Source organism: Vicia villosa, linkage group LG2, assembly GCF_029867415.1.
Source record: "Vicia villosa cultivar HV-30 ecotype Madison, WI linkage group LG2, Vvil1.0, whole genome shotgun sequence".
Classification (NCBI taxonomy): domain Eukaryota; kingdom Viridiplantae; phylum Streptophyta; class Magnoliopsida; order Fabales; family Fabaceae; genus Vicia; species Vicia villosa.
Genome location: NC_081181.1, coordinates 216,969,782 through 216,992,099, shown reverse-complemented (window position 1 = coordinate 216,992,099; position 22,318 = coordinate 216,969,782).

Sequence of the window (22,318 nt, the reverse complement as noted above, 5' to 3'; positions counted from 1 at the left end):
ACGGACATTTAGCAAAGGATTGAGCATAGGTGTTCACCTAGCGCGTCTTTACCCAAGGTATTGAACAGGAGCGAGCCCCATTGTCACTTGTTGTCCTTGTTAATTAATTTGTTTTAATTCAAAAGATCAAGGTATTCAAGAGGTGTGCACTTCTTGTCACAGGATCTTTCGGTTTGATTAAAGAAAGGTTCAAAGGATCAAGGTATTCAAGAGGTGTTCACCCCTTGTCACTTAACCTTTTGGTTTGATTAAGGTGTTTTGATTCAAAAGATCAAGGTATTCAAGAGGTGTTCACCCCTTGTCACAAGATCTTTCGGTTTGATTAATGTGTTTTAGCTCAAAGGATCGAAGGTATTCATGAGGTGTGCACTTCTTGTCACTTGATCACTTTGATTTTATTAATGTGTTTTGATTCAAAGGATCGAAGGTATTCAAGAGGTGTGCACTTCTTGTCACTTGATCACTTTGATTTTATTAATGTGTTTTGATTCAAAGGATCGAAGGTATTCAAGAGGTGTGCACTTCTTGTCACTTGATCACTTTGATTTTATTAATGTATTTTAATTCAAAAGATCAAGGTATTCAAGAGGTGTTCACTTCTTGTCACTTGATCGTTTTGATTTGATTAAGAAAGGTTAAAAAAAAAAAAAAAAAAAAAGGTGTTAATCCAAAAGAATCGAGGTATTCAAGAGGTGTACACTTCTTGTCACTCGATCTTTCGGTATGGTTTAAAGAAAGTATTTTGAAAAGAAACTCGACATTGGATCGAGAAATTTATTGTAACGACTTGGCGTTGGACCAAGGTTTATTTATTTTTTGGATTCGGAAGATTAATCTAATATTTTTGGCGTTTTTAATAATAAAAGAGAAAATAAGAGTCTAATTAAAAACATTTTTTTTTGGGGTTTTTATATTTTATTTCATAAAGAAACAAGAAGAAATTTTATTATTAAAACTTAATTATTTTTAATTTCAAAACAAACTAAACTTTATGAAAAAACAAGAAAATAAGTAAAACAAACATGGGCCTGGAGGTGTTAAAATCGAAGGGGTATAGAGGCCCAATATAAAATAAAAACTACAGTCAAACACAAAGAAACACTAGGCCGGATCCGGGTCATCTGGATTCTATGCCCCTTAACAAACAAAAAATGGGTTTAGATGGAAAACCCTAACAATCCAAAACAGCCCCACTTTTTCTGAAGAACGTGAAAATTTGCTCTGTTATCTCACGAAGAAGAAAAAAACAAAACATGTTCTCGCGCGATGGATTCTCGGAACAACGACAACACTCTTGCTCTCTCGGTATTCCTCTCTCTCGCTCAACTCGATCTTTCTCGGAACTCTCTAAAATTGTCCTGTTTCTATCATCAACAGAGAACTCGAAACAACATCAAGAACACGAAACACTCGTCTCTCTCGGCTTCGACACGATTCGAGTAACATTTACGCAAAGAACGGAAGCATATTATCAAGAACAAGCACGCATCAAACATTCAAAGCATAAACAGAGATTCAAATCATTATGCAAATACTTCTAGATACACAGTTCGCAAAGGTTTGTAGGGGAATCGAAAAAAAATACCAACTCCGAATGTTCTCGGAGGTGAAGATCCACGGTGAGCTCGATTCTTCTCTTCCTTCCCCTCTCCGTGATTCTGTCCGTTGTTGTGTGTACGTCTGATTTGAATGGAACCGTGCGTCGATGTTGCTTTGCTCGTATACTTTCTTTTCGCTTCTGAATCTACGCGTGTTCTGTGTGTTTGTTGGGTGTTAACGTGAGTGAATCGGTTTTCAGGTGAATGAACAAGGGCGAGGTTGAAGGTGAGTTGAGATGTTCCTGAGACTACGGCGAGGTTGTGTTTTGATACGCAGGTTGCATCAGGAAGTATTGGTGAGTCTGTTGAGGGTTCTCTGAAGTTTGGGTATGAGCAGAGATTGGAGAGTGTATTGGAGGGTGTTTTTTTTTGTGTGTCCGATTTCCCCCCCTTTTTGCTGTTGTGAGAGTCTCAATTTATAGCTGGATTGGAATAGGTTTTTGGGGGGAAAATTGGTGAGACTTTTGAACATTTGTGGTATACTGACCTATGGCTTTCTCTTGCAGGTTTTTGTGTTGACATTTTGGTGCAATTTTTGGTGGTATATGGACAACAGTGAGGTGCAGAGACAACAAGGTTTTGGAGGCATATGCTTGTCTGTAAGTGCAGAGTGGAGCAGCAAAGTAGGAAACGTGAAGAGCCATGATGATGCAGAATTTTTGGACATATTATGCAGCATTTGGACCAAACTAAAATAAAAAACTCTCTTTGAATGGGCCTTTAGCAAATTTGAATCAAAATGCATCTTTTCCATTTGCCCTCTACGAACAAATAATAATAACATAAAGACAACAAAATTGATCTTTAATTTTTAATAGAAATTCAAATTGAACTCCAATTAAAAATCGTAAATCATCAATGGTTAGTGAAATATGAATAAAAATACTATAAATCACAAAATTGAACAAGATGCAATAAAATGATGATATGGATATATTTTGAGAATGATGCAAATGAATGTAAGTGATGCGGGTCAAAAATTGGGGTATGACAGATGCCCCTATTTAAGTGTCTTCAATCTAGAGATATGAAGATTGAAATCTTCGTCTCGACGTGATTGAAGAGACTTAAATACAAAAATACACAATTTTTGGCCCTAAGAACTGCAAATATGCCCATGATATGATATGTATGAATGCAGATGAGGAAAACTAATAGGACAAGGTGTCACAAGAGACAAACTACGACTAGAGAAACAAAGGAAAAGAGAACGAAACTCGACAGAGCGATCCAATTGGGAAAAAAGATTGCAACAAAGGGATATCCAAGTCCACTAGGGAATGGAATCCAACTCTACTGGAGAAGAGATTATAAATCTACAAGGGAAAATACCTCACTGGTATAGAAATAAAGAACGCACCGACTTTTACTGAAGGTGGACTGCCAACTTTTACTGAAGGTAGAGGAATGAAAGATACACCGACGTTTACTGAAGATGGACTACCAACTTTTACTGAAGGTAGAGAAACAAAAGAATCACCGACGTTTACTGAAGGTGAACTACCAACTTTTACTGAAGGTAGAGAAACAAAAGAATCACCGACGTTTACTGAAGGTGAACTACCAACTTTTACTGAAGGTAGAGGAATCTTCATCTGGACATCGACTTTTTACTTGAAGATGCAGGAATCTCGTCATCTGAATACCAACTTTTACTGAAGGTACAGGAATCTTCATCTGGACATCGACTTTTTACTTGAAGATGCAGGAATCTGGTCATCTGGATACCAACTTTTACTGAAGGTACAGGAATCTTCATCTGGACATCGACTTTTTACTTGAAGATGCAGGAATCTTGTCATCTGGATACCAACTTTCACTGAAGGTACAGGAATCTTCATCTGGACATCGACTTTTTACTTGAAGATGCAGGGATCTGGTCATCTGGATACCAACTTTTACTGAAGGTACAGGAATCTTCATCTGGACATCGACTTTTTACTTGAAGATGCAGGAATCTCGTCATCTGGATACCAACTTTTACTGAAGGTACAGGAATCTTCATCTGGACATCGACTTTTTACTTGAAGATGCAGGAATCTCGTCATCTGGATACCAACTTTTACTGAAGGTACAGGAATCTTCATCTGGACATCGACTTTTTACTTGAAGATGCAGGAATCTCGTCATCTGGATACCAACTTTCACAGAAGGCACAGGAATCTTCATCTGGACATCGACTTTTTACTTGAAGATGCAGGGATCTTGTCATCTGAATACCAACTTTTATCTGAAGGTACAGGAATCTTCATCTGGACATCCACTTTTTCTTGAGGATGCAGGAATCTTGTCATCTGGATACCGACTTTATCTGAAGGTACAGGAATCTTCATCTGGACATCAACTCTCACTTGAGGATGCAGGAATCTTGTCATCTGGATACCAACTTTATCTGAAGGTACAGGAATCTTCATCTGGACATCGACTCTCACTTGAGGATGCAGGGATCTTGTCATCTGAATACCAACTTTTATCTGAAGGTACAGGAATCTTCATCTGGACATCGACTCTCACTTGAGGATGCAGGGATCTTGTCATCTGAATACCAACTTTTACTGAGGGTACAGGAATCTTCATCTGGACATCGACTTTTTACTTGAGGATGCAGGGATCTTGTCATCTGAATACCAACTTTATCTGAAGGTACAGGAATCTTCATCTGGACATCCACTTTTTCTTGAGGATGCAGGGATCTTGTCATCTGAATACCAACTTTTATCTGAAGGTACAGGAATCTTCATCTGGACATCCACTTTTTCTTGAGGATGCAGGAATCTTGTCATCTGGATACCGACTTTATCTGAAGGTACAGGAATCTTCATCTGGACATCGACTCTCACTTGAGGATGCAGGAATCTTGTCATCTGGATACCAACTTTATCTGAAGGTACAGGAATCTTCATCTGGACATCGACTCTCACTTGAGGATGCAGGGATCTTGTCATCTGAATACCAACTTTTATCTGAAGGTACAGGAATCTTCATCTGGACATCGACTCTCACTTGAGGATGCAGGGATCTTGTCATCTGAATACCAACTTTATCTGAAGGTACAGGAATCTTCATCTGGACATCGACTCTCACTTGAGGATGCAGGGATCTTGTCATCTGAATACCAACTTTATCTGAAGGTACAGGAATCTTCATCTGGACATCCACTCTCACTTGAGGATGCAGGGATCTTGTCATCTGAATACCAACTTTATCTGAAGGTACAGGAATCTTCATCTGGACATCCACTTTTTCTTGAGGATGCAGGAATCTCTTTATCAAAGGTGTAAAATAAATACACTCTTGATCTGAATTTCATTGATTTGAAAGGTCTAAATGATTAGAGACAAAAATCAATACATGAATGAGCTGGAGAGAAACGGTCAACCAAGACTCTTCCTCGTGAGGAATAAGCTCATCTAAGGATTTATCCTATCCAAAATGGAAAGGAAAGCTAAAGCAAAACACTCCCACGAGGGATAAACTCAGTGGGGAATTTAGAAAGGATACACACTTTTATGCTTATAGCTGACACTCTATTGGTGAAAGGGAATACACTACTTAGTGATAAACACAACCAAAATGGATTTAGGATCATTAGGAAATGCAAATGTGCATGAAAGGTGTAAGTATGAATGTATGCATACCATGCATATGTTGACAAAACAGATAAACTGGGGATCTTCAAAACATTACAGTGTAACGAGATACTCGACTAGATGAAGACTTCTACATAGAGCTTGTCCCTTGCAACATCCTCTAGAAGAAATAAACTTATGCTGGAGATGAGAGAAAATTGATGGGAGTAACATCCATTAGGGAAATAAACCCTAGAGAGAAACCACACTTGTCGGAGAAACTTACTAGCAGCGTAACCATGCCTACTGGGGTAAACCAAAGCGAAACTGCAAACATTAATTGTTGGAGAAGCTTCAGAACTACTTGGGGGATCAGGACCACCACTTAGGAAAAAATAGAATCAGCTTACTCCATTGGGGAAATTAAAAAATCGACTGGAAAAAACCCCCAAAATTCTTAAGGTTTCAAACACTATCAATAATGCAGCAAATAAACCAGCCGAAGGAGAAACACCATCAACCAAACAAATCATGATTCACAAATCATTGAGGAATCTTATGCACTGTTGTAAATGAGGATTTGAGATCTTATGCCCCTATGCTTGGCACTTGGAAGAAGATTGCCCCTGAATGATGAGCCCTTCAAGTGAATGACTTTAACATTTCAGTAATGTAACATGCCCCAGTGTGAGCCTTTGAGAGACTTTGTCTCGAGGTAACTGCCCCAGATCAACCGGATCTTGAAATAACTTGCCCCAGTGCTTGGAACTTTGGAATGGAGTGCCCCTTAGTGAAGGACTTGTGAAGTGATGCAAACCTGATGGTCCCACTATAGGCTCTTCAAATGATTTTCATTATCGAAACTTCCTTGATGGAAAGTGTTGGCATGCAGATGAAACTATTCAATTCAAAATGGTAATTTTAATGCGACGTGCATGCAAGTGTTGAAAACAAACCATTTATTGAAATGAAATTGTGGTATTCGAGGATGAAAGTTTGAAATTCAAGATGTGAAAGATGATGTGATAGCGTGGTATCGAAACAAATGATTTAGCAAATATTCAGGAGTCAGGTTAACGCAACCTTGCTTTAGTATGCTTTCAAAAGAAACCTTACTTCAATTAGGACTTTCGGAGGTTGTAACGTGGCCAGGTTCACGGTTTGAGAAACAAAGGATATAGGCTCAAAATTTGATTTAAACCCACCCATTCTTCGTGATGTACTTCAGTCCTAAGTTCAGTTAACTGACACATGTATTCAAATTCCAAGAGGAGTTACGAATGATGCTTGAGAACCAGTGGATTCTAAGGTGACAGTCACCTATTCTTCTTTGGAAGTCACACAAGTTTGTTTTTGCTTTTCTTCTTTTGATAATGATCTTCTGATCTCTTTTATTTTGACTTTTGTATCCCTAAATTTTTTTTTGCCTAAGTCTCCTTTTTAGGTTTTGACTTAGCGGGCTTTTCTTTTGAATGATTTTTTTTTTGAACAACTTGTGTGACAATTGTTCAATGATTAGAGAGGAGTATGACTGCCCCACTGATGGTTCAGGAAAGACAACCGTTATGAGTTTTGATTATTCATTACTTCTTCGACATAGTGTACGAAGAGAGGATACGGTTGAACCTTTGGTCGGGAATGGTTCCCATGAAATGATTCTCTTGGAAATCATATGCATTAGTCATTTTAACTGAACAACTACCCTGCCCCAGGTTTTGATTAAGGGTTTCAATTGCGTGCAGAAAGAAAACACCTACTTCTAAGGCTCAAAGGGGTTAACGAGGGATTATCATCCTTATATCTCCAGTGTTTGGGGATTTGAAAGAATGCCTGTACATCATCAACAAAGTTTTATTTGAAAGCACACTGATGCAAATTGGGTATTTTGTTTATCGTCATCCTCCCTCTAATATTTGCTTAGACAAGAAATCTGATAAAGAAAATGAAATGGAGAAAAAGCAAAATTTTTGTATTATATTTTTTTTGAATTTGTGTAAGCGATACGAAAGTAAAGCAAGAGAACATGTCATGATTGATTCAAAACAAATGCAATGCTCATTTCATTAAAATTACGATTAAGGATGACAAAGTTCAAATGCAACAAAACACAATCCAAACAAGGATGAACTTTCTAGTCTTGATAACTGGCTTTAGGCATGTCTTCAGTGTCTTGGCACTCTTCAGAGTATGGGGTTGTTAACCATATAGTGTGTCGAGATTAACCCTTCTTGGTGTAATGATTTGAAGCATTTCCATGATAATGACCACAGGTCTTCTGAGTTCATTTCTTCACTCATCATCTTCTGAGACAAGCTTCAAGTCCAATACAGTGTCGGGTAATCAAACTTGCCTTGTAAACCGTGTTGGAGGATGAAAGGTATGAATATTGGATTCTGGGAAATGCATGTTTAATGAATGCAAATGCATGATGATTGTTTATGCAAGAGTGATTCTTATGAGATGCAATGGCATACATACATTATAGAATGCAACACAATGATATAAAATAGACGTATGTAATCGGGAAAAACACAACCTAATGAGGAAGGCTCCTTATGATGGGATAGTTCAAAGTTCTTTTACCCAAAGATCCCCTCACATGATGGCTCTAAGATTTTTGATGGTAGAGATGTCTATATCACCATTGATGTAACGGGTTCTAAAGGTCCTTGGAGTTAACGACGAAATCAGATTTTCGCCATGCGACGGGTGAACCATCTTATGACAAATCTCATGAATAAGTCTCCTCCAAGTGGGGTTTTCGTATTAGCCATTCAAGGTGTTCACCTTGGGGACTAGCACTATACAACCACCTCCTAACTTATGTTTTTCTCTTGTTTTTCAAAGCTCGGGATGAGAGCTTCACTCAAATATCATTCCCATACCCACAATTGAGTATATACAGAAATAAAATAAAAGCGATAAAGCAAGAGTAAAGAAACATAAATAGCATAGGAGTAAACATAAAGAACATAAGAATAAGCATAAAGAACACAAGAATGAACAAACAAAAGCAAACACTTAAACATAAAACAAACTAAACTAGGGTTGACTCTCTTAAGATTTCAAGTCCCCAGCAGAGTCGCCAATTCTGTAGCGCTAAAAAAAAAAAACTCGAGGTGTCTACACACTCGAAAAAGAACAGAGTCGCCACCGATCTTTATTTATTCCAAAATGGAAAGGGAAAATGTCGAATAAAACCTACGATTAAAAAGAAATGGATAAGATGGTCATCGTAACCAAATTAGGGTTCGGGAGTCGGTTAAGCAAGGGGAAGGTATTAGCACCCCTCACCTCCATCGTACTCGATGGGACCCATTTAGTTAGTTTTATGAATGAGTGTTTGCGTAATGTTTGCGTTCTTTAGTTTATTAATCGATAAAAGAGAAAAGAAAAAAAAGATTTTTATTTTTTATTATTGTGCTCGCCAAGACGTTTGTGTCTTGTGCCTACGTATTCCCCCGTGCAATGGGAAAGTCAGAGCGATCGTAGTTCGGGGTAAGAACCACGAAAAGTTTTGTTGGTTGATTTTAGCGAGAGGTACTCGATCGCTTTCAAATGGAAATACTACGCGCACATGGATATGAGATCACTACAAGAATGGATAACTAAATCAGGAGTGAGACAAGATTTTAGCCATTATCGCATTCGAGTGGAAGATATTCGATCTTCACATGTGGAAGTATGTTCGCATTTTAAAATTGAATAAGTGTCTCGTTTATGAAAAGAGTTTTAAAAGCCATAAGGCGAAAATGGTTGAATGAAATTGAAATTGTGTTTTAAACGGACATTTAGCAAAGGATTGAGCATAGGTGTTCACCTAGCGCGTCTTTACCCAAGGTATTGAACAGGAGCGAGCCCCATTGTCACTTGTTGTCCTTGTTAATTAATTTGTTTTAATTCAAAAGATCAAGGTATTCAAGAGGTGTGCACTTCTTGTCACAGGATCTTTCGGTTTGATTAAAGAAAGGTTCAAAGGATCAAGGTATTCAAGAGGTGTTCACCCCTTGTCACTTAACCTTTTGGTTTGATTAAGGTGTTTTGATTCAAAAGATCAAGGTATTCAAGAGGTGTTCACCCCTTGTCACAAGATCTTTCGGTTTGATTAATGTGTTTTAGCTCAAAGGATCGAAGGTATTCATGAGGTGTGCACTTCTTGTCACTTGATCACTTTGATTTTATTAATGTGTTTTGATTCAAAGGATCGAAGGTATTCAAGAGGTGTGCACTTCTTGTCACTTGATCACTTTGATTTTATTAATGTGTTTTGATTCAAAGGATCGAAGGTATTCAAGAGGTGTGCACTTCTTGTCACTTGATCACTTTGATTTTATTAATGTATTTTAATTCAAAAGATCAAGGTATTCAAGAGGTGTTCACTTCTTGTCACTTGATCGTTTTGATTTGATTAAGAAAGGTTAAAAAAAAAAAAAAAAAAAGGTGTTAATCCAAAAGAATCGAGGTATTCAAGAGGTGTACACTTCTTGTCACTCGATCTTTCGGTATGGTTTAAAGAAAGTATTTTGAAAAGAAACTCGACATTGGATCGAGAAATTTATTGTAACGACTTGGCGTTGGACCAAGGTTTATTTATTTTTTGGATTCGGAAGATTAATCTAATATTTTTGGCGTTTTTAATAATAAAAGAGAAAATAAGAGTCTAATTAAAAACATTTTTTTTTGGGGTTTTTATATTTTATTTCATAAAGAAACAAGAAGAAATTTTATTATTAAAACTTAATTATTTTTAATTTCAAAACAAACTAAACTTTATGAAAAAACAAGAAAATAAGTAAAACAAACATGGGCCTGGAGGTGTTAAAATCGAAGGGGTATAGAGGCCCAATATAAAATAAAAACTACAGTCAAACACAAAGAAACACTAGGCCGGATCCGGGTCATCTGGATTCTATGCCCCTTAACAAACAAAAAATGGGTTTAGATGGAAAACCCTAACAATCCAAAACAGCCCCACTTTTTCTGAAGAACGTGAAAATTTGCTCTGTTATCTCACGAAGAAGAAAAAAACAAAACATGTTCTCGCGCGATGGATTCTCGGAACAACGACAACACTCTTGCTCTCTCGGTATTCCTCTCTCTCGCTCAACTCGATCTTTCTCGGAACTCTCTAAAATTGTCCTGTTTCTATCATCAACAGAGAACTCGAAACAACATCAAGAACACGAAACACTCGTCTCTCTCGGCTTCGACACGATTCGAGTAACATTTACGCAAAGAACGGAAGCATATTATCAAGAACAAGCACGCATCAAACATTCAAAGCATAAACAGAGATTCAAATCATTATGCAAATACTTCTAGATACACAGTTCGCAAAGGTTTGTAGGGGAATCGAAAAAAAATACCAACTCCGAATGTTCTCGGAGGTGAAGATCCACGGTGAGCTCGATTCTTCTCTTCCTTCCCCTCTCCGTGATTCTGTCCGTTGTTGTGTGTACGTCTGATTTGAATGGAACCGTGCGTCGATGTTGCTTTGCTCGTATACTTTCTTTTCGCTTCTGAATCTACGCGTGTTCTGTGTGTTTGTTGGGTGTTAACGTGAGTGAATCGGTTTTCAGGTGAATGAACAAGGGCGAGGTTGAAGGTGAGTTGAGATGTTCCTAAGACTACGGCGAGGTTGTGTTTTGATACGCAGGTTGCATCAGGAAGTATTGGTGAGTCTGTTGAGGGTTCTCTGAAGTTTGGGTATGAGCAGAGATTGGAGAGTGTATTGGAGGGTGTTTTTTTTTGTGTGTCCGATTTCCCCCCCTTTTTGCTGTTGTGAGAGTCTCAATTTATAGCTGGATTGGAATAGGTTTTTGGGGGGAAAATTGGTGAGACTTTTGAACATTTGTGGTATACTGACCTATGGCTTTCTCTTGCAGGTTTTTGTGTTGACATTTTGGTGCAATTTTTGGTGGTATATGGACAACAGTGAGGTGCAGAGACAACAAGGTTTTGGAGGCATATGCTTGTCTGTAAGTGCAGAGTGGAGCAGCAAAGTAGGAAACGTGAAGAGCCATGATGATGCAGAATTTTTGGACATATTATGCAGCATTTGGACCAAACTAAAATAAAAAACTCTCTTTGAATGGGCCTTTAGCAAATTTGAATCAAAATGCATCTTTTCCATTTGCCCTCTACGAACAAATAATAATAACATAAAGACAACAAAATTGATCTTTAATTTTTAATAGAAATTCAAATTGAACTCCAATTAAAAATCGTAAATCATCAATGGTTAGTGAAATATGAATAAAAATACTATAAATCACAAAATTGAACAAGATGCAATAAAATGATGATATGGATATATTTTGAGAATGATGCAAATGAATGTAAGTGATGCGGGTCAAAAATTGGGGTATGACAATACGGACATAAAAATTCCTCAATTTAGAATAAGTTTTGACATAAGGCTAGAAATGTTTGAGCAGAGCCATAGTTTTGAACTGCGGCCGTAGATGCGCTTGGGAATATTATGATCGCAATCATTGTGATTTTTGTGATGCACATTGATATTGGAGGTGTTGATTTTACTGGAGCTTTGGATTTTTAAAGCCATTAGCATATCTATTTTATGATATTTATTTTGTTTTATGTAGTAGCCAATTAAGAAGAAATTAGTACTTTAAGACTTTAACTACATATTTTGCTATTTTGTTTGTTCTATTATCGAGTTTTTTGTTAAGAAATTTGTTATGGAGTATGAAATGTAAATTTTGATGTTAATTGGTGTTCTATTATATATATTTGTGTAATATATAAGGCATTTACAAGAATAAAAATATATGTGTATGTCATGTATGTGTAACTTATAGGTTTTTAAAAGTCATTTTTAATTTTCCATAGACTCGTACGAGTTTACGAGTCGAGTTTGCGAGTCGAGTCTACGGTCCCTTTACGAGTCTAAGTAGACTCGCGAGTTTGACAACCTTGCATACAGCCATGTTCCATCAATCTAAATAATCGGCTTGCAAAAACCAAAACCGATGATGCATGGTCGAAACGCCCAGAACAGTCTATGGAAGATTCCATTACCTTCGAGAGGGGTTCCGTCTTGGGACTGTGCCGGCAGTGTCTCCAATATAGTAACAGTCCCAGGTGAATACAATTGCAGTGCAGCCAGGTAGCGAGGAAGTTGTTGGTATGATTCCTCCCAGTTGCCGTAGACTTTTTCAATTGCTTTCTGCTTAGCTAACCAAGCCTTTCTGTACGAAGGTCTGTATTTGAACACAGAAACGCAATGAGAAATTATTGTCTTCACCTTCAGTGATGGGTCAGTTTCGACAAGAGGAATGATGGTATGACATATCATGTCATGACTGAGTTTTCGATGATCTTGCGCCATATTAGTGGTGACGCAGGTGTGGCCTTGAGATATCGAACGTATCACCCAGGCATTAAATTTCTTTCTGAATGATGCCTTCAGCATGTATCCACACTCCGGGTTTTTGCACACAATACTCACTCTCTCTGGATTTGAGCGATCTGCTTTAAAATCAACACAATTTGCTAAGTGCCAATTTTTTATAGCCAACATACAATCATCCTTCGAACGAAACGTGTCACCCTCTTTTAACTCCTCGGCTGACCGCATATATGGATTGTAGAACATATCGGACGATGGCTCGTCCTCTCCCAAGTTAAGTGTTGTGAAATGTGCTGGAGGTGAGTATGCATGTGTATCTGGTACTGGATCCGGTACTGGAACTTGTTCGTCATCTTCGGAGTCACAATTCACCAACTCGTCAACAACATCTTCTATTTCAGTTTCTTCGTCCATGACATGTTTGGGCTGTTGTTCGTCATCAACAACAGGATCAATAACCTGTGACTGAGTCATTTGTGAAGGAACAATTTGTTCTACCACTATGTACAGTTCCAGATAATCGTAACCAAAATACTCATGGGTAAGGAACATGTTTTGAACCTCTATGTCAGTTGTTATCTATGATTGATAAAACGTGACCGAGTTGTTAGGTTCAACTAGGGGTTGTTGGTAAAATATTTGCGAGACTGGTTCTCTTATTTTGGATTCGATTTTCCTTTTTAGATAAGAGAAGTCCGCCTGTCTATTTAGAGCAAAACGTGTTGAGTTGGTGTTTCTAAAAAGAAAACCGCTTGTGTCGCAGTGGTAAGTCTCACCGTTCATATGAACACGAACTTTGTATTGTGAGGTGGATGCCATAATTTTGATATGTGTTTGTGAGAAATATGAGGGATGAATGTTTGTGAAGTTTAGGTGTGAAAGAAGAAATGTGTGGGAGAATTGTAAATCTGTGAAGTAGTTCTTATAATAGATGCACCACATCTTACACAAGACTAATGCATGCAAGAATACATGCAATAATTCTGCACAAGATTCAAACATGACAAGACAAATGCATGGCACAATGGAATCTCGTCCCCACATCTTACACAAGACTAATGCATGCAAGAAAACATGCAATAATTCTGCACAAGATTCAAACATGACAAGACAAATGCATGGCACAATGGAATCTCGTCCCCACATCTTACACAAGACTAATGCATGCAAGAAAACATGCAATGAGAAAGTCTAAAACATTTAAATGTGACAAGACAAATGCATGCCACAATGGAATCTCGTTCCCACAAGACTAATGCATGCAAGAAAACATGCAATGAGAAAGTCTGAAACATTTAAATGTGACAAGTTGAATGTATGCAGGCTAGAGAATCTCTTACACACCTATGCAATTATGGCAGTCGCCAACGGGGGTGGCGACGACATTGATTTTTCATAGTTGTCGCCAACTGGGGTGGCGACGACATTGATTTTTAAGAGTTGTCGTCACCGGGGTTGGCGACAACATTGATTTTTAAGAGTTGATTCATGGACCTATACTTTAAGTCTGTACGCAACAATACTTTTTTCTACCCAATAATATTATAAATTAGGGGCTCCTATGGTTGAGTTTACACACAGATACACAAAATCCAAATACCAAACAATCACACAAACACAACCATGCCTCGCCGGACAACCATTAGGCCAGACGGATGTCACAGGACAACAGAGCTGGCGCCCCGGAGATTAACATGGCGTGTCGAACCTGAACCGGAGTATCGCAGAAGGAACGGACATGTCATATTCTCACCCGTCAAACCTCCCATGCCGGTTCTGTTGTGGAATATCTCTTCCGTCGAGCAACTCAAGAGGACTATCATGTCTTTTTTAGAGGGGGAGTACGAATCCGGCGAACAGATAAGAAGCATCAAGAGGCTTAAAACAAGGGCCGATGCTGTGACTGGAGCAACGATAAGTTTCTGGGATAAGGTGGAATACGACATTGATGCCATTCAAATGATGCATGGACCCAATGACATTGTTTTAACCGTAGTAATTTCTTAGATGTTTTTTTTTGAATGATTTAATGTTTTCCATGTATTAATGATTTGCATGACCTTTTAATGTACCTTTTAATTAATGAATGAATTAATGTTTTCCATGACATCTGCGCTATTTTAATATATATATATATATATATATATATTTTAAATATGTTAAAATAAAAACAATTAAAAAAAACAAAAAAAAGTTAAGATAACTCAGTGCAAAGAATAGTTAAGGTTGCATGCAAGAGTACACACAATACAAAGTTTGAAGAGCAAATAACCATGACAAGAATACATGCATGCCACAATGGAATCTCTTACACACCTATGCAATTAAGAAATCTCGTCCCCACATCTTACACAAGACTAATGCATGCAAGAAAACATGCAATGAGAAAGTCTGAAACTTTTAAATGTGACAAGACAAATGCACGCAGGCTAGGGAATCTCTTACACACCTATGCAATTAATGAATCTCGTCCCCACATTTTACACAAGCATGCATGCAAGAATACAAAGTCTGAAACATTTAAATGTGACAAGACTAATGCATGCAGGCTAGGGAATCTCTTACACACCTATGCAATTAATGAATCTCGTCCCCACATTTTACACAAGCATGCACGCAAGAATACAAAGTCTGAAACATTTAAATGTGACAAGACTAATGCATGCAGGCAGTCGCCAGAGGGGGTGGCAACAACATTGATTTTTTATAGTTGTCGCCAAAGGGGGTGGCGACAACATTGATTTTTCATAGTTGTCGCCAAAGGGGGTGGCGACAACATTGATTTTTAAGAGTTGTCGTCACCGGGGGTGGCGACTTGCTTCGTGTTAAGTGTTCAACCGTTGCATGCACTTGTCTTCTCACAATTAATTGTGGCAGACTTTTATTGCACCAAACACATTTAATTGTGTTTTGTTTTGGCTATAAATAGGTCCCCATACTTGTTCATTTTCTTCATCACCAAAGAACTATCATCAAACTTACTTTCATCAGAACAACTAGTTTTCATCATCAACAAAAATGTCTCTCCTAACAATGGGTGAAGAGCATCGAGGAACCATTGCAAACATCGCCGATTACGTAAGTTTGAGTAAATTCAATTTATTTATGTTCTAAACACTTAAATTTTCTAATAATATTTACTAATTTCAAACATTCAAATACTTATGGTTCATCGTTTTTTTTATAGGATATCACGAGATTTAGAACCCGTGCGGGACCGATAAGTCCTCCGGACCCTTGGATTGTGCCTTACCTTGAGCGTGCGGGGTTTGGGAAGGTAATTAACTTAATAAGTACCTCAATCGATATGAAGTTTATATTAGCATTGTGTGAGCGTTGGAGGCCTGAGACCCATACTTTTCACCTTCCAATGGGTGAATGTATCGTCACTTTAGAGGACGTGTACATGTTATTGGGTCTCAACACAAATGGAAAGGCTGTGTTTGGCAATGTCCAACAACCAAACGCTCTATGCGTCGAATTGTTGGGTGTTGATTTAATAGAGGGTGAGGGGCGACAAAGAGGTAGGGGCCAAGGTATAAAGCTTTCTGGCCTTCAACTAGCTTATCAAGGCCTTGAGTTGAATGAAGGCTCTAGCGAAGAAAGTATACTACAAAAAACTAGAATGTATATTATGTTGTTATTTGGTAGGTTTCTATTTCCCGAAGGCACGGGGAATAGTGTTAATTTTATGTATTTGTGTCTACTTGAGGACATTGATGCAATTAAGACGTATAGTTGGGGTTCGGCGGTATTGGCATACCTATATAGCTCTTTGTGCAAATGTGCAAAAAAGGATAGCTGTACATTTAGTGGATGTGCATTCTTGCTACAAACATGGGGATGGTGGAGAATGCCGGTATTAGCCCCAGCAAATCCGCACATTTACGTCTTCCCTTATGCGTCAAGGTAACTTAATGATCTTATTTTAATTACTTCATTTTTTCCATTATTAATTGTAACTATATTGATTTTTTTTGAATGTGTTTAGGTTTAATGCCCTCGGGATGGACTACACCAATACGCCAGTAAACAAAATCATTTTTTACCGCCAACTATTGGATCGATTAAGACCCCAAGATGTAACACCACTAAACATTTCCATCTTATAAATATATTTGTAAAATTAACTATCTTAATAATTTGAAATTAATATTTTTTTTGTTGCAGTTTCTTTGGAGACCTTACTTGGGTTTGGACCACGTACCCGACCGTAAAGAGGCAGCTGTTTGGACGGCAAAAACACCGATCATAAGGTTCACCACTGTGGAGATGCACCCAAGTGACCGTGTGAAGCTCCAATTCGGCATGCATCAAGGTATCCCTGACCCCCCCGAGCCTGACTCTTTGGGACGTTGGCATCTGGCGAAGGTTAGCGAACAGTGGTACGTAGAAAATTGGCAGACGTTTGCTAGAGATCAACGTAAAATATGGGCTAAACGTTCCAACACTGTTTTACAATTTCCTGTGGCGCCGGAAGAAATGAAACCAACGCCTGAATATGTCAACTGGTACAGATCGGTCACAAATCCCGAAATGTTTGTGTCTGCCCCTTTCTATTTGGCTGACCCGCGAGAACAACAACCATATTTTGGAGGCCAACAACAACAACCACCTATTTACCAACAACAACAACGACAACAAAATTTCCATCAAGAACAACCACCACCGTCTTTCCAACATCATCAAACACCACCAAATTACCAACAACAACATTACCCACCATAACAACAACCACAACAACAACAACAAAATTACCACCACCAACCAATCCACCAACAAACGCCTTTTTACCAACAACAACAACAACAATCCCAACAATACCATGTCGGTAGCTCTTCCAGATCACAATTCCAAGACCTCAATGTGGGGGGTTCTTCCACATCACCACCACTAACCCCCGACATGGGCATACAAGAAGAATACCCGCCTTACAACACATTCGACCAACCAACATCACAATACCCCAGCCAACCATCTAACTTCAATACACCACCACAACCAATCTATTTTAACCAAACCGAATCCACCACCAACTTCCAAAATCCAAACTTCCAGGCCGCACCCACTAGGAGAAATTTCAACCCACCTAGACAAAGCTTTGACGGCCATGCGGGCACCCGCCTTTCCTATAGCGGGAATACTAGAGGTCAAGGACGACTCACAGATTTTGTAGACCCGGAATGCATTGAGGGGCCGTCGACTCAAACACAAGAGGAACCAAATAGAGGGGGGCGTCGCAGGAATAGGGGAGCACTACCGACTCGTGACCCTTCTACGCGACCTATTAGACAACCTGATTGCGGATCCTACCATGGTCCACGTGGCGCTAAGTAGGAATTTTATTTGTATCGTTAATGTATTTTGTATTGTTTTTCATTTTAATGTATTTTGTGTTGTTTTTCATTTTAATGTATTTTGTATTTTGGTAATGTTTAATTTATCGCTATTATTTTTCCAAGCTAAAAAAAATAAAAAAAACAACTAAAAAAATAATATAAAAAATTGGAAAAAAAATAAGAAAAAAAAAGCAGCAGAAAAAAAATAACAAAAAAAAATAAGGGGGGGTGTTGTCGCCGGGGGGGGGGGGGGGGGGTGGCGACAACACCTAAAGATTACAAAGGATGCGCCACTGGGCCTGGCGACATCTCTATGGGCCAGAACGTTGTCGCCATCCCCCTGGCGACAACGTGTTAAATTTTTTTAAAAAAATATTTTTGTAATATTTTTGAAAAGTTTGTTATTTTTGAAATTTTTTTTAAAAAAGTGGATATTGAAAAAAAAATTCGAATATTCAATGTATAAAAAATAATCTCACATAAAAAAACTCAAATCACTTTAATAATCTTTAAAGAATCTCATTTAACTCAATAAAAAAAATGTTAAAAATGATAAAGTGTCACATAGATAAGATAAGTGTGTGACATTATCAAATCTTGTGTCACTTGACACCCCCATCGGTGCTGATGTTGCCAGTAAAGCTACAGGTCCAGGTTCGAAACCGGGAGTGTGGGTGCAGAGGTACTAGTGACAGTTTATAGGCGGCACTTAAGCATCATATTATTTACAACATTATCCGGCGCCGCTTCCAAATTAATTTCTACAATTGTGTGCGTTAGTATGCTATAATTAAGGGGTGAGAATAGGCTGGGCCGAGTTAGGCTTTGTCAAGCCTGAGTCTGACATACTAAAAAATTTAAAACCCAAACCTACTTTGTAGTCTGTCATAAACTTATTTTTTGTCAAACCTTTTTGAAGGCCTGATTGACCTATTAGCTTACATAAAAAGTCTATATCCTTTCAACATAAGTAAATAAACAATTAAACTAATGTTTAACTAGATTAGAGAATAAAAAATACAATGAAATTACATGTTTATTTGCATTGACTTATCCAAGTTTATCTAGTAGCATAAATTTTGTGAGATGATTTGTTTAAGAAAACTTATGAAAACACCATATAACATTATCCATTGGATTTCCTTTAACTTATTTTCATAAGTTCTTCAAGATTACTAAATTTTTCATTTGTATTTTAATATAAAGTATAAAATATAATATAAAACAATAAACTAATTCATATTTATTAAAATAGACCGATCCGATAGATTTATAAGACTTTTTGTATGACCTTTATCCATAGATTTATAAACCTATTTAGTTAAATAGGCTTATAAAAAAGATTAGATATTTTATATTTAAGAAAAAAATTTGGCATAGCCTTCACCTATGTAGGCTAAGCCGTAGACCCCTGTTAATTGGCTGATCTATTCCCACCCTAGTTACAATATTATAAAAAAAGTTATTATTGCCCTACTTCCCCTTTATATAATTTTTGTAGCGTTAGTTTGGTACTTATAGGATTGTTTGGGTCCTCTCGTTTCTTTCTCCGCCCTTATAAATCTTAAAAGTTAATTTGGGCTCCCTCGTTTCTTTTTGCACCCTGTTTGAAAGTTTTGTTAGCAAGACGTAATTTTAGAAAATTTTGAAGAGCTCTCATGAATTCTTCAAATTTAATTTATATTACTATATTATTCATAATATTAAAAATATATTAATCATTAGCATTCATTTTGTGCACAAAATATTTTTTTTAAAGATTAAAAATTATCTATTTTTCATTCTACACCTCTTCCTCAAAAGTTCTCTCACCTCCTTCTTTTCAAACTTTAAGACTTGGACTAAATTTTTTTTCATTTTTTGTAGTTATAAAAATCAAACATAATAAATTATTGTAAATAACTAGAAAAAAAAATCTTGTTCTATTCAACTCAATTTATAATTGCAATAATATCCAATAGTAAATATGCGGATTTGAATTTGGTGACACTTCACTTATTTATTTTTTATAAGTTGAATTTCAATCATTAAACTATTATGAAAATTACTGCCTCACTATTCACTTTAGATCTGTATAGATGTGTGTACGATTTAATGGTGAAGATTTAGGTCTTGAGAGTGTATTCATCTCAAAATCTTATATTCGAATACTATTTTATATACAAATTGCTTATAAAAAAAATATTTTACCATGTCAGCTTCATTTGCTACTTGTGTGTTTGGAAGGCTGTATTTATAAGATAAGAAGTAAGAAGATTGTGTATTAGAAAAACAGTGGGTGTGAATAGCAGCTTCTTCTCGTTGGGCTAATTATGCACCAAATTAATACTAAACCAACTCAAACACGAGCCTCTTTAAGTATTGAGAAGTTCTTTTTCCACCCCCATAACACTTAAAAATTACTATTATCCGAACTTACCTATTTAAATGGAGAAAACATATATATATCATTTTTTATATATTTATTCATCTAGATATGACAAATATTTTCTTTTTCCATCTAAATGTGTATATCTAGAGATGTGTGATTTTATTGCATAAATCGATTCCTACTGTTAGTCTCTTATTTTTAAAATCCTTATTTTGAAAATATGCAAACCTAGGTTAATCATCTAATATAAAATTAATAGCTATTTTAGGCAAAGTAGAGATATCAAACTTCCTAACGATTTCCTTCCAAATACCAACGACAAAAAGACACTAAAAAAATATATGTGAGTGGTTGTCTCTACTTGATCATTACAATCAATACTATTTTGGGCTAGTCAAAGACCCAATACGAATAAAATTTAAAGTGAATTTTTTTCTTGACCCCTACCTTCTTAGTCACCTGCGCCGAAATTTTTAAAATGCCTCTATATTTCAGAGATGCATCTCCGAAATCACTTTTTATTGAAAAAAAAAGTTGATTTCGGAAGTGCACTTCCGAAAACAAAAAAAAAGTATTTTCGAAAATGTATTTCTGAAAAAAAAGTGTTTTCGGAAATGTATTTTCGAAATCAACTTTTTATTTTAGAGAGGGGTGCCTTCGGAGATGCATATCCGAAATATTTCAATTTTTGCTCTTGGAATGTTTCGGATATGCATTTCCGAAAAATTTCAATAATTATTAAAAAATTAAAATCAAGGTGAATCAATACAATTAATAGTATAATTAATTGTATTAGTTAAAATATATTATAAAATATATATCATTATAATCAAGATATAATAATAATAATATTAACCTAATAAATATTTAAATTAATATTTTAATTTTATATAAAAAATTAATAATAATAATAATAATAATAGAGATATTTATTTTCTATTTTTTAATGATACATAGAAGAAATTATTTTAAAAACAAATTTTCAAAAACAATTTTATAGTTATAAAAAATTATTTTATAAACAAAATTTTCTAAAAAATTTTAAAGTTAAAAATTATTTTACTAACTTATATAAATTAAAAATATTCTAATTTCATAAATAAATTTTGAATTATATAAAATTAAATATAAACTTTATTTAGTTATTAAATAAAATTAAGACAAAATTTTCTTTTGATTTTTTAAAACTAAATGAAAAATGATTTTTTTATCCTAATTAAATATTAAAATAATTTTTATATTTTTGATTTTTATTTATTATTTTGAAAAACTATGTAAATTGAAATTTATATTAAAATATGAATAAAATAGTAAATAATTTTATTCTTATTTGATATTTTTTATTTTAAAATTTTGCTGAATAATTATTAATGTATTTATTTTTTATATAATCATAATTATTGTGTATTAATTATAGTTTTAGTAATTATTAATATGAAATTTATTTATTAATTTTAATTAAAATTAGAATAGAAATATCAACCGTATAATTATCATTATTATTACTTATAACTTATAAATTATATCAATTTTATAATATATGAATTAATCAATATCCTAAAAAAATTTAATTTTTGGGATATTTTCGGATATGCATATCCCCGAATTAATCAAAATTCCAATTTTTTTTTGGTGTTTCGGAGATGCATCTCCGAAATAATCAAAATCCCAATTTTTTCGAAGATGCATTTCCGAAATTTGGAAAAATCTAAAAAAAAATTACTTCGGAGATACATCTCCGAAGCAGGGGTAAATTTGAAATTTTGCTGGGGTCACCCCCACAAGGGGTCAGGAAAGAAATTCTCAAATCCAAATATCTATTCTAGCAATACAAAGTCCAATTAAAATTAACCAACATATACCATTAACACACGTGAGACTTAAGATACATTTTTCTGATTTCATAATTTCATTTCACTAATCTTAAACTCTGTAACTAACTTGAAAATTTGAGTACTAGCTTTGTAAGTCCACTCTCATGCCTCCGTATTGGAGATCAACATTACCGCATAAAAAGTCCATCATCACAAATCAATCACAATTTTGATTTCAATACAAAATATATACTT